General features: G+C 39.1%; 1 protein-coding gene across 3 annotated transcripts in view; it reads right to left on the bottom strand.

Annotated features, from left to right (window-relative positions):
* The window catches only part of LOC149225580 (butanoate--CoA ligase AAE1-like), a 278,498-nt gene extending 260,911 nt beyond the window's left edge, over positions 1 to 17,587 (bottom strand). For 2 of the 3 annotated variants that reach the window (XM_089377167.1, XM_089377168.1), the window contains exon 1: positions 17,303 to 17,587. The gene's annotated coding sequence lies outside the window, so the exon portion shown is untranslated. The remainder of the gene's footprint in view (positions 1 to 17,302) is intronic. The other variant, XM_089377166.1, reaches the window with a different exon arrangement.
* Between the last annotated feature and the right edge of the window lie 378 nt (positions 17,588 to 17,965).

Here is a 17,965-nt window from a genome sequence, read left to right as displayed (position 1 = left end):
AAGAGGGATTTGCATATTAACCTTAGCGGTTACATTCATCATATCCACATCTAATGCAATATCATTGTATCTAGGTTTCGACTTAGATTTATTTTGAGTTTGCACTTGAGAACTGTCCTTCTTTTGGGATGCACCACTGGAGCTAGAACTTGCTTGGGCTTGGTCTGTATTTCTCCTAGAATATTGCAGACCATAGAATATTCCACCATTCTCAACAGAATTAGTATCTTCATGGTGGACTTGATCAAGCTCTGGGTGGAAGTAAGTACCATCAAGCAATATGTTAAAGGGAGCACTATCATTCACTATGTTCAAGTGCTCGAGAACTTCCTCCTCCTCCACTTGGTTGTAAGGACAATCTTCTTAGGAGTGACACTCTTCACAAGGTTAGCACCAAGGGGATTCTTTTTTCCCTACCAAATTGGTTGGGGCAAGTGTGTTTGGAACACTTTGTTGGTTGGCATGGTCTCCCCCAGGGGCCTTTTTGTTGAAGGACTTATCCTTATAGAATAGGAACTTAGAAGAGAAGTTTGATCGAGATCCCCTCTCTCTCTATAATGGATAATTTGATCAACTATGTCTTTTTCCGCTGCATTAGCTCATTCGTAAGCTCATTGAATTTTTGGGCAAAATCCTGCAAAGCGGGATCTACCTGGGAGCTAGGATTAAGCTTAGCTTCAATTCTAGCCTAAGAGTAATTTAATAAATCAATCCTAGCAACATTTATACTATGCTCTACTTCAACAGCCATGAGTTTAGCCTCTGCTAGGTTTTTAGGACCTTTGTCTCTAAGGGCATCAGTCAAATGTCCATGGAGTGATCTAATATACCTATCAAGGATGGTGTTATCAGTAAGCTTATATCTCTCAAGGATCCCTTTAAGGAGATTTTCAAACCTTTGAGTATATTCCTTCACAGATTCTTTCTTAGTTTTAGTGGCCTAAAGGAACTTCTCAAGGAGGATACCTCCATCTAAATTTGTAGCCCATCTTTTATTGAATGCTTCATGAAAGGTATCCCAATTAGTAATACTACCTTGAGGAAAACTAAGTTACCAATCCCTAGCATTTCCGTCAAAAGTTAAGGAAAACAACATCATGACTACATCTTCCTCCATTAACAGCTTCGCACTCACTGCCCAGAATAACTTATAAATGTATATCTTTGCAGTGGTGACATCAGTACCATTAGATTTGGGCAACCACTCATAATACTTCTCAGGTAATGGATGCGGAGCATCAAGGAGTTGGCCTAGATCCAATGGCATGAATGTAGCTACAAGCCATGGCCTATCCATGGTGAAAAGGGTGGTGTTATTTGCAAAGAGTTTTCTCACCACTAAACTAAGAGGATTTATGGGAGATGTCAATGCTTCAGTGGTTTTCTTGGTAGTCTTCCTCTCCCATGGAGCTATGGTATTGTCCAGAGAACTACCAGGGGATTTAGTATTATTTGATTCAGGAGTCACCAAAAGAGAATCTATTTTGTCATTTTGAATGTTCTCTTCAAAGAGGGTGAAGCTTAATCTTCAAATTACAAGGAAGTTGCCTCAAATCCTACCCGACAATGGTGCCAAAAATGTTGGCTCAAAATCTAGTAGGTCTTATGGGGGGATCCCACAAGACAGGTAGACCAAGGGAAAACAATGTGAGGTGTGGCCCACTGTCACCACAACCACCACCTCCTGCTCTTTTGTAGACTTTCACCACTAGAGTGGCTTCCCTGTAGTAGGTCACCTAGAAGGATATGTCAACTACAATGGATAAGGTGACAAGATAAGGCTTATGGAGGACAACTCTACTTAAGAACAAGGTTTGGCAAGCATAATAGAGCAATTTGCATCCTCCAATATGACTAATTAGGGCACAACGTGAACTAGAGCTTGAGAAATAGTAAGGAAAAAAGATCAACCTAGAATCATAAGGCCAAGAAAAGGGTTCCAAATAATGTATACCTTCAACCTACTGAACAAGAAGCCTTGAATAAGCCCCAAGTTGACGCCTAGGGAAAACTAGGGCTTTTCTAGAGCAAAATCTACCTAGGGCATGAGACTTAGCCCTAATATGATGGATTAGCCAGTAAAAGAAGTTGAGCCCTAATATGATGGATTAGCCAGTAAAAGAAGTTGATTTTGAGGCAACCACCTTTAGGTGAAGTGTTGAATCCTCACAAAGGCCAACAACTTCGACCTTAGTTGAGGTTTGTGCCCTAGCCCTAGCTAGCAGCGTATCCTTGAGGGTCCGAAATCATATTTTAGAAGATAAAATGAGATTTGGTTGTGATTTTTATGGATGACCAACAAACTGACCAAGGCCAGTGCCTAGTCCTTGGGTGATGGATTCTATGGGAGAGTAAGATTTGCTAGATCTGGCAAGGAGAAAGGAAATAATAAAACCCTAGATATCACTTTTGTGAGGGAGCAAAGTCAATTGGGAGAACTAGTTGAAAAATTCACCAATGGGATTGTCATTCACATTCTATAAGTGAGTAATGCATGCAATACTATCATCTAGAATCCATAGAATGATTTTCAACAATAACTAGCACAATAGAAACCCTAGATAATTAACCATTCCATACATTAGACACAAAAAGCAAAGATTTATCAAATCCAAGGTACACTTACAAGATAGAATGCATGAACAAGCCTTTATTGCTCCAAAATGACATCTCCAAAGCCAAGAAATAGATCCAATAGAAAAATCCACCATAGATTCACATCTCCACAAGATATAAGCTAAGATGAAATTCTCTAAGAGGGTCGAAAACAGTCACAAGTGATGATGAACAAATGAAGTATGCCTATCCTCTATTTATAGGAGGATTAGGAATAATAATTATGCCTATGAAACCTCTAAAACAAGTTTGATGCTAAAATGTACTTGGCTTACAAGCCAACCCATTAGCTTGATCAAAATAGGCCTAAATTTTCCCACATGTGTGAGTTGTATCCCCTCTAATGCTGACGTCATCCATAAAAAATGCTCCAAATGCCATGTCCAAGAGTGATGAGGTATCCAAGAAGGTGTAGATGCTTGTAAAGTCCATGATTTGTGGGTTTTCCCTCAAATTCACCTCAATACCTACTGTGGGGTCCCAAGATCCATCTAGGATGCCATGAAGTGGTGCTCCTGGGTCTCCATCTATCAAGCAGGTCTCTTTCTCTCCAGCGTTGGGGCTTCCTCCGTTGCAAAAATCCCTCTGTATTTTCTCAGTGTGAGACCATCCTCATCTAGGCTTTGAATTAGCTCATGCCCATCAAGTTCTGTCAAGGCCAGCGTGGGGGCATGTTGGGTCTAGTTGGGTCATCCTAAACAATCCTCAAATCTGGGTTAAAGTCAAACGGTCAACCAATGTCCTGGGTCATGGAGGTGCTCTGGGACATGTGTCACGTGATAGTTTTGCTAGGAGGCTCTCACTCTCAACGTTTCACTTGTTTGGGCCAATGAACTCCTCTAAAGGGCCTAGGTACCTGTGGAGTGGGTTCCCAAGCCCTAGGTTGTTGAACCACCTGGTAATAAGAACATGGATTCTAGTGAAAGCAACCAATCATTAGGGACTAAGATTAATAATGCATCTAAGTGAACCAAACTTGAATGTTTAGGGCAATTTCATACTTCAAACAAGGATCCCTTTCCAAAAGCAGGACCATGATCTCGCAAAGGTGTTTTCTCCCTAGGTAGGGATAGGGTTGCAGGGAATGCCCCGTCTCCCCCCGACCCCGCACCCGCACCCGCTCTCGAAGCGCACTACAAACCGAAGCGCTTAGGGAGTGACTCAGGGAGTGCTCTCCCGAATCGCTCTCGTTTGGAAGCAATTTTTGAGAATGCGCTCCCTCCAAAAACAATTCGCTCCCTTGTCGCTCCCACCAAAAAAAAAATCTCCCTCCCTAATGCTTTCACAAGTGGTTAATACTTCTTCTGCAAAGAGGTGTTGGAGCACCTATAGCTTCATCCACAATGTTAAAAGAAATTGCTTCAATGAAATGCAGAAAGCTTGGTTAATGTACACTACAACTTGAGCTTGTTGACACATTATTGTGAGTGGGCTTGATTTGATAGAGCATATATCACTTGGGACAGCAACCCGGAGGAGGATAATTTGGAGGATGGAGCTTTACATTTAGAAGAATTCGAAGCAGATTTCTTTTCTTTTCTTTACAAAAAAAAATCGCTCAACTATTCAACACCCTTGTAAATGTATGCAACAAAGCTAGTAAGAAGGAAAAGGGTTAGAACAACAAATTTTACATGCTCCCATTGTAAAACAACCTACACTAGTTGATATGCTTGTGGACCTACACAAGATGAGAATCGAGATGCTATAACTTGTGGACCTGTGGTTGATGAAGATTATAACTACTAGATGATTGATGTTATATGGTTTAAGTCATTTTTTTTTTATGTTTTTTATAACTAATTCATCATTCTACATGCTTTTATTGACATATATGCATCAATATAATATATATATATATATATATCGCTCCCAAAATTGCTCCTGACCCGGAAGCTTCTGAAAATTGTCGTTCCCTGCTCCCTCTTCTACTCCTACTTCCAAGCAGCCTTGGGTAGGGGTGGTTGAAGGTCAACCCTATTAGGTGCTTCCAACCCCTAAGGGGAAGTAACAGTTCCCTGGTCCACCCTTCAATTGATAGGTGTTAGTGAATAATAATGTGGTAATGGAGGGGAGAAGACTTCATGGCCAAGTGCCATGGTCAAAGGGACCAACTGGTGCAAGTGTCCGGATCCTGAGTATATAGATGTGAGGAGGGAGCATTTGTGGATGCATAAGTTACCAACTCTGCCTTGGTTTTTCCAACCCTCTTGTGCATCCTTTACTTCTTAATTATTCTTTGTATTACCGCTTATAGCTCAAGGGTTAGAGCTTGCTTTGTATGATGTAGTAGTTTTATTACCCCTTTAATATGAGTTAGTTTATCTTCATTGAGGTTGGGACATGCAAGGGTTCCTTATTTGATGTAATGGAGCATCATGTGCTTAGGAACTGGGTGATGGCCATATGAGGTAGGTAGAGCTCATGCTAGGATTTTTCCCACGTGCTAATTCTTATGTCCCGACCATCTTTTGCATTTTGATTTCTCTTTCCTTTGTTTTATTTGTGGCCATGATATGCTTTTTCATTTTCTTTTTCGCTGCATCAACCTCCCAAGACAAAATTTTGGGCCCCACTCAAGGCATGTGAACATGTGAATTCCAAATGCCAAAGAACCTATTACAAGTTGTACCAAAAGAATGGAGGTGAGACATGGGGCTTGTAGTGTACGATGTGTTAGTTTATGTAGCTCGAACAAGTGATCTACTCTCAGATTGTGTCTATGAGGCTAAGGAACACAATGGATTAATTTTCTCCAATGCCCACAAAAAGTTTCTAAGGAAAATTACCTTAATAAGAATTAATTAGTGAGTTTATTAAATTTCCTAAGTCTGACTTGGAGAAATGGTTTAATTAATCGAAATTAATTGAGTTAAATTGATTTTCCTCTAGTGACTTCTAGAAAAGTCAATTGATGGGGTCAAGATGATCTTAGCCATCGATTGAGATTAGATCGTGGTCGTTGATTTCTCAATGAGAAATTATAAGAGGAAATCAATGGGCACTTGGATAACACATCAAAAAGATCAGAGACAGATTTGTAGTGATAGCAAGGGCGCAATGATAGTGTGAGGACAATAGTATATCGAGATCAATAGTGATTGAAGACAGGATTTCCGAAGGAAATTCTTCACGATGATTTCCAGAGTTTGTAGGAGATCGATTTATCTACAGAGAAGTTGAGTTTCCCAGTGGTGCGAGCTAATTTAGAGAGGCTGAGTTACCGGAGAAAAGAGATATTTACTGGAGTAAACAATTTGCATAGGAGAAGTTGAGCTTTCTAAGACAAGTCAAATTCTAGTGGAGGCCACGATTATTTTCTAGCAGTGCAAGTTTTCCAAAGAGGGCCGAGTTGCTACGGTCGCACGTGTGGTTCGATTCAGTGAGCCAAAGGGAGGCCGAATTGAATTAGGAGGGCTAAGTTATCTCTAGGAAGCCAAATCGACTTGCAGAAGTGATAGAAATAATTTTTCGGAGGTTTGCATTTTGCAAATTTACGACAAACAATTGTAATTTTCAATCATAGAATTTTGCTAAAAAATAATAAAAACATTCATCTGCAAAACTGGTTTTTCCAGGGACATTTGTCCAAAAACATTGGTGTTCATTATTTGTGTGTGTGTGCAATATTTTCTCAGTTCCTGTGCTTTATTTATTTTTTGTGAAGTTGCAATAGTGTTTTATTCAGTATTTGTCACAAGTAAATTGCAAAAAGATAAATAATCAATTGATAGGAGAATAATAACCAGTTAACTGCAACAATATTAAAATTTCACATGGTATGAGCAGATCTGAGGGAAAAAGAAGGCTCTACGCAAGCATAGGAAGAGAAATTCCGAGGGTTTTGAACCCAATTTGTATTCTTCAGTTTATTTGGGTTTTGCTATATTTCTGAGTTTGAAGATGGCCTCAGCGGGTTTGAGAGATCAAGACAGATTGGATGGAGCCTCAAACTTTGGCGTCTGGAAAGCCAGAATCTCTCTGTTGTTGGAAGGGAATGTTCTCAGGGACTATGTGACCAATGTGATAGTCGTTCCTATGGATCCACAATAGCTTTCAACATACCAGAAGAAATATGCCAAAACACATAGGATAATTCTTGATGGAGTCAAGGACCATATAGTTTCGCCTATTGTTGAGTTGGATACAACAAAGAACATGTGGGATGCTATTTTAAAATTGTTCCAGAGCGCTAACATCAACAGGAAGCTACTTCTCAGAGAAAAGTTGAGGAATACAAAGATGCAGAAGGGAGAAGACCTCATTAGACTTAGATTGGTAAAGGACGAGTTAGTTGCAGTGGGAGACAAACCAGATAATGACAAGATGGTGCGTATAGCCTTGAATGGATTTATGAGGTAGTGGGATGTATTCATCCAAGCAATCAATGGACGAGACTAGTTGTTGGGATTGGATCGATTTCACCCAAGAGCTGAGACTCAACCTTATCAGTGCCAGTGGAAGTAGGACTCATAAGAGTGAGGAGCAGCAGGAGAACGTGGCCCTAGCTGGTAAAGGAAAATTGAAGAAGGGGTCCAACAAGGGACCAAATCCAAAAGGTGAGAAGAAGGACCTTTCAAAGGTCAAATTCTATCGTTGTCAGGAGTTCGACCGTTGTGTCAGCAATTCCCCACAGAGAAAGAAGAACGAGAAGAAAGGAAAGAAGCAAACAACAGCATCAGTGAGTGCAAATGAGCTCTCCAGCAGGATGGATCGGGAATCTGAGAGATCAGGGGGAGTTGTGGCATAGGAGGATGGGCCATATACATCATGGAGCTCTTAGATTGCTTTGTGAGACGGTGACAGGTGTTCTAGAGGTGAGCATAGAGCATGACAATGTTTGCAGAGGATGTGTATTAGGGAAGTTTGCAAAAGTAGTTTTTCCAAGGAGTGACACGAGATCGCAGGGGATACTTAACTCAGTGCATTCAGATATATGTGGGCCAATGTCTATGAAGTATCTCAAGGGATACAATTACTTCCGCTATTTTTATCAATGATTTCTCCAAGAAGACCTGGATATACTTCCTAAAGACCAAGGATGAGGTCTTTAGTCACTTTCAGGTGTTCAAGGCTCTAGTAGAGAATGTGACAGGCAGGAAGATCAAGGTTCTTCGATCAAACAATGGAAGTGATTACACCAGTAAGGAGTTCCAGGAGTTTTTTACCAGGGTAGGAATCAAGAGAGAGTGGACGGTGCCTTACAACCCACAATAGAATGGGGTTGCTCAGAGGAAGAACCGCTCTATTTCAAAGGCACTGTGTTGATCAGTGGTTGCCATTGATGTCAACCCAAGCAGCACCAGGGGCTACCCCAATCTTGCATGGGCATTTTGACTTGACAAATTACTCTATTATGAGTCAAGGATATTCTATATGGATTCTATTCGTCGAGATGTTTCAGTTGATATATGGCATGCCAAGTAATTCTTCACGGTTTGAGAGATATTCATGTTTGAAGTTAGTAACCCCAGTTAGTGGGCTAAAACCCTATGGGGTTGCGGCATGGCATTCATAATTGGTTGTGGTCATTAAATAGTCAATAATTAATAATGTTTTTTTTTGCTCCTAAAATCCCTCCAACGTTCACTTGTTGAGGACCCTCTCAACTCAAGACATTCATATAAATAATGACCCTCGTATCCTCCTCTAGTAGGGATTTTGTGGCTTCAAACAAGTCATCGTGGCATTTTCGCTATAAATTTTTTTTTTGCAAAGCTTCAGAAGCTGAAATTAAAACCCATTTGAGCCGAAATCTTGATGAACCTCGTTATCGAATTTCAAATCTTGGTTCGCTATATTTTCGGAGATATGATCTAAGGAAGTTAGGTTTTTTGCAGGCTCCTGAATTCCATGTCAAACAGTTGACGTTGGGAAAATCGTCATAATTTTCTCTCTAAGCATTGGATTGAAATTTCGTAAATAGTGACAGAAAGAGAATGGACTGTAGTCTGTTGGGTATCGTTTTCAGGGCTGAAGGTCACAAAAGTGACACGTGGCACTTCGTAGAAGTTCACTCTACTGAACCAGTCTATAATCAAGTCATCATGGGAGATTGGGCATAACTCTTTCTTGAGGAATCCAATATTGATCAGACTTGTGTGGTTGAAAAGAGGACTCAGAGGGCTACAACAGGACGAAATTGCAAACCTTAGAGATCCAAAATTACATAGATACAATAGGTTCAATATCGAACTCCTAGAATGCAAGAAAAACATGCATTCAAGGATCACTGCAGTAAGGACCACACATCAACAGTCAAGGTAAGTCTCCTACAGCAAGGTATGTATGATTAGTGTTTACATTTGAATTTTTAGTATCATCTTTGACATATGTTTTTGCAGGACAACGTAAGTATATATAGGGTCTCATTTATATCTCTATGTCTCTATATGTCATAGTTAGTTTTGATACCACATTTCGGATGTCCTATTCTTGATACTACACATTTGATGCTACACCAAGTCTGCTAAATATATATGATGTTGTAAGTTCATGTTACTTGTCTTGTCATAATTGATAGAATGGTCTCTGTTGTTGTACTTAGAACTTGGTTCATCACAAGTTTAGGGTTTGTCATCAGTTTCTATTGTATATATCTTTAGGTTAGTTTTGGATATAGTCTTGCATAGATTCAAGCACAACATCAAGCAAGAATTCAAGAGCTAAAGTATCAAATCAAAGGAAGCATTGCAGCAGGACATCCTTTGAAGACATGACAACCATCTGCATATTGTGAAGAAATATCAAGGCCAAGAGTCAACGGGACATCCTTTGAAGACATGACATCCACCTGCATATTGTGAAGAAGTATCAAGGCCAAGAGTTATTTGTAAAAGAGTCATCATTGTAAAGATTGTAAAAGAGTCATTTTGCCTAGAGTCGAAGAGGCAGTGTTGGGAGGTATAGGAGTCACTGTTGGGATGATGTCATGGTTGAGTTGCAGGTCATAGAGTGATTGGGTATTTGGTCAAGTACACGAAAATTATTGTACATCTTAAAGTATCGTGGATTGTTGTCCCTGGTTTGGGAATCCATAGTCTTGTCTTATTTCAGTCATTATAGGGTGGCAGGGAAGTGTTAGGCAAGTGTATGAAGTCGCCTACAGGTTGCGGTCTTTGAACACTTCAGGGTGGTAGGGTGGTGCTAGGGCAAGCTGTGGCTCACTAAGGTGTTGGGGCATCCATTCAGTTGATTACTGAAGAAACCAGAGCGTTGGGGTGTCCTTCGAGTGGGAGTTGAAGAAGAATGTTTTTCTAAAATTCTAGGAAGTTGTTGCTTTCATTTCAGTTGGGGCTGAAGATTAAAGAATTTATTAGAAAAGAATTCAGTGGTTTTTGACCCGGAGGGGGTTTTCCACCTAAAATTATTGTGCCTACTGTGTTCTTTTATTTACTGTTATTACTGCATAAACATTAATAATAATTGAAGATTAACTAATGCTTTGAAAATATTTAAAAGTGCTAATTACTAAGGAATATTGATTCACCCCCCGCCCTCTCAGTATTTCCAACAATTGGTATCAGAGCTTGGTTCCTTCAATAACAGCTTAACCACTGGAAGTCAGTTTTCAGAGCATAGAGATGGGAAAGTCAAAGAAGCAGGTTACAAGGATTTCAAAGGAAGGTACATGTACAACAAAATCTGAAGAAAGTGAGTATTGTGTACCAACCCCTGATTTTGATGCAGATAATTACTGGATATGGGAATCCATGATGGAAGTACATTTGCAGGCACATGGAGTATGGGAATCAATTGTTTCTGGAGACACATCTACCGACGAAGCTAAAAGGTACAATTCAAAGGCCATGAATGTAATTTTGAATGTTTTGCCAAATTCTGTGAAAACAAAAGTTGGTCAATGTTCAACAGCTAAAGCTCTTTGGGAAAAGCTTCATAATCTCTATTCAACAAAGAAATCAAGTCAAGATGTTATTGAAAATTCAAATCCTTCTGATTATGATGAAGAAATGGGAGAAATGAGTAAAACATAGTTTCAAAATCAAGTGATCAAGGTGATAAAGGAACTCAAAAGTCAAAAGGAAAAGACAAGACTTTTGGAAGCAAAATTGAAGACAGCAAAAGAACTCATCAAAGAAAATGAAGAGTCTGAGAAGATGATTAGCAGTCTTAGAACTCAATTGGAAGAAATCAAGAATACAGCGACACGAGACCTCAAGAGAGAAGTCCAACATAAGCAACAAGAACTCGACACAACGTTTGCAAAGATTAGCAGGATCACACAATAGATGCAGGAAACAGAAATTGAAAGGAAGGAATCTGATCAAAGATACATATCCATTGTTGACCAAAAGCAAAAGAAATTAGAAACATCTTCAGTAGAAATAAGCAGGCTCAAGATTGAAAATGAGACGCAGAAAGAACAGATACAGGTTCTTAACAGAGAAGTAGAGAAGACCACTCTTCTCAAGCTACAAGTTGAGGAGGTAGAAAAAAGAAGGAAGATCTTGAAAAGATGGTTTCAAGAAGATCTTGCTCAATAGCAAGAAGAAATTGATGCAACTCGTGATCAGATCAACAAACTCAAGGGATCGCAAAAAGAACACTTACAAGATAAGACAGATGAAGAAGCAAAAAAAAGGCAATTAAAGATAGTAAAGCTCCAGTTGATGAAGGTACAAGCTCCACGTCTTCACAGGATGATTCTCAGAAGGAAGTTGATCAAAGTGAAGAATGAAAAATCTTCCAGGTATGTTTGTTTATTTAATGGTTATCGTTTTTCATGCGATAACTATGGACATATGGCCAAGGATTGTAAAGTTATTGACAGGTACAACTATCAAGGACCATTGCATCCAAATGAACCATTCAGGTACGCACATTTATTTAATGGTTATTGCTTTTTATGTGCTAACTATGGACATATGGCTAGGGATTGTGAAGTTTTTGACAGGTACAATAATTATCTGCAAAACCCTAGAAGCAAGTTTGCAGGATCACGAGACAGGTTCCACGATGATTTTATCAGAAGAGAATACGTGCTATATGGGCCAAACATTGAATGTTTCAAATGCCATAACTATGGCCATAGCGCTCACGGTTGCAGATATCAGATGGAATCACCTATGGACAACATTGAATGCTTCAAGTGTCATAACTATGGGCACATGGCTCGAGATTGCAGGAATAAGAAGGTCTGGAAAAGGAAACAGGTACAGGAAGACCAAGCAGATAACAAGGTTTCAGCAGTTATGCTTTCAGGATTTGTAAAAGAAAAAGTTCATGAGGAATTAGCAGTTGCTTTAGATAATGACTCAAGTCAAGATGGCCCGTTAGGTGACTCACTATTTTGAACAATCTGGCTTGTTGACTCCTTGATTTTTGTAGAGGAGGAGTCTATGCAGCAGTATATGGCACAAGTCTACGATTGAGAGGAAGGTAGTTTGAACAAGATGGCAGTTTCATTGCAGGTTAAGGGGAGCAAAACAGTTGAAAGATTACAGGTTACTAGGAACAAGGCAAGATTAGTCTACAAAGGATATGCACAAGTTGAAGTAATCGATTTTGAAGAAAAATTTGTTCCCGTTGCCAGAATGGAAGCTATTAGGATGTTTCTCGCTTATGCTTGCTCGAGAAAAATCAAGGTCTACCAAATGGATGTTAAGTCAGCTTTTCTAAATGGTGAATTGGAGGAAGAAGTTTACATTGAAAATCTCGAAGGTTTTCTGCTCGCTGACAAAGAAGATTACATCTGCAAATTAAAGAAGGCTCTATATGGTCTCAAGCAAGCTCCTAGGACTTGGTATGATCGTCTTGACGGATATCTACATCAACAGGGATTCAAGAAAGGAAGTGCACACATCAATCTTTATGTGAAAGTGGATCGAGATAACCTAACAATTATTGAAGTATATGTGGATGATATAATCTTTGGAAGCAGTGATGACAGATTAAGTAAAGACTTTGCCACAAAAATGCAAAGTGAGTTTGAAATGTCTATGCTTGGTGAACTGACATACTTTTTAGGGCTTCAGATTTCTCAGCAGGATAAAGGAATATTCATATATCAAACCAAGTACATCAAAGAAATGCTCAAGAAATTCCAGATGGAAGATTGCAAGCCAGTCCTTACCCCCATGGTAACAGGTTGCAAGTTAAGCTTAGAAGACTCATCAAAGGATGTGGACCAAAGGTTGTATAGATCCATGATTGGTAGTCTCCTATATGTGACAGCCTCCCGGCCAGATGTGATGCAGGCAGTTGGACAAGTAGCACGATTCCAAGTAGCACCAAAAGAATCTCATATCATTGTCGTCAAAAGAATTCTTTGATATCTTAAGGGCACAACGGAATATGGTCTCTGGTATCCCAAAGGAAATGATCTGGTCATCCAAGCTTATACAGATGCAGATTGGGCAGGAAGTGTTGATGATCGTAAGAGTACCAATGGAGCAGCGTTCTACCTAGGTGGTTGCCTTGTCTCATGGTTAAGTAAAAAGCAGTCTTCAATCTTGTTATCCACAGCAAAAGCAGAATACATCACGACAACAGCTTGTTGTACTCAAGTTCTCTGGATGAAGCAAACCTTGCAAGATCTTCAAGTTAAGTTTGATGAGCCTATTCCCATCTTCTGCGATAGCACCAGTGCCATCAGTATCTCCAAAAATCCTGTGATGCATTCCAAAACAAAGCACATTCTGATCAAATATCATTTCGTTAGAGAGTAGGTCGCCAAAAAGAATATCAAGCTTGAATATGTTGGCACAAAGGAACAAATTGCTGACATCTTTACCAAACCATTACCTCGTGAAGCATTTGAGTATCTTCGCCAAAAGCTTGGGATTCTCCCAAGTTCTCATTAGAATCTTTCTCTTATCTAACTAAGTAGAAAGGGGGAGTGGAGGTGTGTACAGGTCCGCAGGATGACAGTTTGTCAGGGGGAGTTACCCTTTGCCATTGATGACAAAGGGGGAGAGAAGGCAGTAGGAAGAGGTGTCATGATCGCAGGGGGAGTACTTGTGTTTCCATCAATGCCAAAGGGGGAGATTTTTTATCAGTGGTTGTCATTGATGTCAACCCAAGCAGCACCAGGGGCTACCCCGATATTGCATGGGCATTTTGACTTGACAACTTACTCTATTCTGAGTCAAGGATCTTCTATATGGATTCTACTCATCGATATGTTTCCGTTGATATATGGCATGCCAAGTAATTCTTCACGGTTTGAGAGATATTCATGTTTGAAGTTAGTAACCCCAGTTAGTGGGCTAAAACCCTATGGGGTTGTGGCATGGCACTCATAATTGGTTGTGGTCATTGAATAGTCAATAATTAATAATGTTTTTTTTGCTCCTAAAATCCCTCCAATGTTCACTTGTTGAGGACCCTCTCAACTCAAGACATTCATATAAATAATGACCCTCATATCCTCCTCTAGTAGGGATTTTGTGGCTTCAAACAGGTCATCGTGGCATTTTCGCTATAACTTTTTTTTGCAAAGCTTCAGAAGCTGAAATTAAAACCCATTTGAGCTGAAATCTTGATGAACCTCATGACCGAATTTCAAATCTTGGTTCGCTATATTTTTGGAGATATGATCTGAGGAAGTTAGGGTTTTTGTAGGCTCCTGAATTCCATGTCAAACAGGTGACGTTGGGAAAATCGTCATAACTTTCTCTCTGAGCATTGGATTCAAATTTCGTAAATAGTGACAGAAAGAGGACAGACTGTAGTTTGTTGGGTATCGTTTTCAGGGCCGAAGGTCGCAACAGTGACACATGGCACTTCGTACAAGTTCGCTCTACTGAACCAGTCTATAATCAGGTCATCGTGGGAGATTGGGCATAACTCTTTCTTGAAGAATCCAATATTGATCAGACCTGTGGGGTTGGAAATATGACTCATAGGGCTACAACAGGAAGAAATTGCAGACCCTAGAGATCTGAAATTACATAGATACAATAGGTTCAATATCGAGCTCGTAGAATGCAAGAAAAAGCATGCATTCAATAATCACTGCAGTAAGGACCACACATCAACAGTCAAGGGTAAGTCTCCTACAACAAGGTATGTATAATTAGTGTTTACATTTGAATTTTGAGTATCATCTCTGACATATGTTTTTGCAGGACAACGTAAGTATATACAGGGTCTCGGTTATATCTCTATGTCTCTATATGTCACAGTTAGTTTTGATATCACATTTCGGATGTCCTATTCTTGATACTACACATTTGATGCTACACCAAGTCTGCTAAATCTATATGATGTTGTATGTTCATGTTACTTGTCTTGTCATAGTTGATAGAATGGTCTCTGTTGTTGTACTTAGAACTTGGTTCATCACAAGTCTAGGGTCGGTCATCAGTTTCGATTGTACATATCTTTAGGTCAATTTTGGATATAGTCTTGCATAGAGTCTAGGCCTATATCAAGAGTGGGAGTCTTTGTCTACTGCTGCAACAAGTCAACAACAAAAGTGACAAGCACACTTCAGGTACGCATTGTAATTTGTATTTGTATTTATTCATTATTATGCACTTACATGTGTTTTGCAGGCAGAGGTAAGTTGAAGGGTATTTTGTTTTGTTTTGGGTTTGGTTTCGCCGGGCAAATTTTGCATAGATTCAAGCACAGCATCAAGCAAGCATTCAAGAGTTGAAGTATCAAATCAAAGGAAGCATTGCAGCGGGACATCCTTTGAAGACATGACAACCATCTGCATATTGTGAAGAAGTATCAAGGCCAAGAGTCAACGGGACATCCTTTGAAGACATGACAGCCATCTGCATATTGTGAAGAAGTATCAAGGCCAAGAGTCATTTGTAAAAGAGTCATCATTGTAAAGTTGTAAAAGAGTCATCATTGTAAAGATTGTAAAAGAGTCATTTTTCCTAAAGTCGAAGACGCAGTATTGGGAGGTATAGGAGTCACTGTTGGGATGATGTCATGGTTGAGTTGCAGGTCATAGAGTGATTGGGTATTTGGTCAAGTACACGAAAATTATTGTACATCTTAAAATATCGTGGATTGTTGTCCCTGGTTTGGGAATCCACAGTCTTGTCTTATTTCAGTCATTATAGGGTGGCAGGGAGGTGCTAGGCAAGTGTATGAAGTCGCCTACAGGTTGGGGCCTGTGAACACTTCAGGGTGGGCAGGTTGGCCTGTGCAGATCCCAGTGACAATATTGCGGTAGGAGGGAACCGAGCTCCCCTTGTAGCGCGAGCCATAAGAGAGCAGCACGGCAAACCCTAGGAGAGCCAGAGCATGAATCTTAATAACTCAATCAATACAACGAGTGAACTATTGCAGCCGGCAGTGGAGATTGTTAACTTTCATGAAAGATATCATTTTTCTGCAAAATTAGACATTCTGTTTTTCTGAATTTCCCAAATTAACTGCAGAAATGTTCCTGGATCAGGGTCAACTATTACACTTTAGCTTAGGCACATTATTATCGAATGAAATTCTGGTAATTTTCCATTTGCCAAACAGAAAGAAACCAAACTCTGGAGGTCGAGTCTGGTAACTTTACATTGCCGAGCTGAAGGAAACCAACAGGCAGACAATTTTCACAGCCTCGTAAGAAAAAGACAACAACGCATATGCAAGGGCGAAACTTTAACATTTCTTCGACAACATTACAATCCGTAGAGAAAACGCAACATCTAATATCTCTGAACAAAAGCGAACAATTTATTTTGACAAACACGATCATTTCTGAGCTTAATGAAATCAATCCTTCCGCAGACAGGCAATATTTAGCGTTTCTGAACTGCAAACATAACATTTAAATTGATGGAAGAGATTTACCCTTTCTGGGCTGAACCACTAGACAAAAGTACAGCAATTTACAGTTCCTGAGGAATGACAAGTCCAAAGTTACAGGGACGGACCAAATTCTAACTCTACGGTTGCAAACCAAATTTATCACAGGAATGTTTGTTTCCGAAGCCATGAGCTTTTCCCGAGAAATTCATGTGGCAGTTGCCTTATCTGGAGGATGATACTTAGTAGAGTTTGAAATTATTATTTGAAATGCATTTTTTTTAGAGGTATAAAGATATTCAAAGATTCAAATGTACAGATTTAAAGATTCAAAGTCTTTGGCATTCCATCTCTACAGATTTAACAATTCAAATATATCAATAATTTTAAACCAAATTTCAAATAAAACTCATAAAAAATATTAAATTCTTAATTATTATTATAAATCTCTAGCCATCTGCAGCCATAGGCCTGGAGATCAATATAATCCTAAATTTCTTCTGAAAGCCAAAATGATTCATAGAAAACATTGAAATTAAAACGCAGAATTGAAGAAATCAAACGTAACCAATGCCAAAGGAATTTGTTTTCTTTTTTGAAAAAAAAAAGAAGAAAAAACAATGTTCCTGAAAGTCAATACTAAATTTCTTCAGGAATACACTGATGAAAAATAACCTACATATCGTCAAGTCAAAAGAGTGGTCAGAAATCATTGAAATCTATACATAAGCTCTCAAAGTCTGAAATTTCCTTAAATAGTTACTCTTAAGATAAAACAACTTCAAAAAATGCTAATCTTTCGATGGGATATTCAATTAACAAGGGAAAAGGATTTCAAATTTGGCGCAAATCGAAAAGTTCGTTCAAGCGCTTGAATTTAGCATGCCAAATCCTCACAGGATCTTGGCAAATACATCAAATTTGCAATGAATTCAGGTTCAAGAAAACACAAACTTACCAGAAAACGTGAATTTATCTGTGGATTCCAAATTTAACTTCTTTTTTTCCCTGAATTGCGCTTGCAGGCGCAAAATCGCTAATTTCTCGTAAAGAATCGGCTATTGTAGCAGTTTACACTTCCGCACCCCCGTCGTCTTCAACTTGGTTTAGGACAACGCAATGTTACGTCGGGGTGAGATTGAGAGCCACAAATCGATCTCCACATTAATACATGTTTAATGTGCTCAGCAATTTTTGTCCATAACATAACAAATCAGGGTTTAGCTGTCACCTATCTATATCCATTTTGTATTTCGTTTCGTTGACATTTTTGCTTCACTGGTCTAAAGCTGCTTTTTTTAATGACTTTTTTGCTTCACTGCTTTAAAATATTTTAAGAATAAAGCTACAGAAAACAACGTAATAGACAAGGGCTTTTGAATTTGAGAATTCCATATACATGGATTTTGTATAAAAGTTATACCCTCAGATTACATAGTCTTTGTTGAATTTGTAATTACATTTATATAAAAGGTGGCATTATTGAATCTGACACTATCATATATGGTTGGATTTATAATGTTGTGGTTGGATTTATAATGTTGAGACAAGTGATTTTGAATTCAAGATTTTGTTTTTTTTATTATATATATGTTTTTAATTCCCCAGTGTTAGTTAAAGG

This window comes from Pinus tabuliformis, chromosome J (assembly GCF_031772625.1).
Source record: "Pinus tabuliformis cultivar Carrire ecotype Pingquan chromosome J, CPIR1, whole genome shotgun sequence".
Taxonomy (NCBI): Eukaryota; Viridiplantae; Streptophyta; class Pinopsida; order Pinales; family Pinaceae; genus Pinus; species Pinus tabuliformis.
The sequence above is the reverse complement of the archived record's forward strand: the minus strand, read 5'-3'. Positions and strand labels throughout refer to the sequence as shown.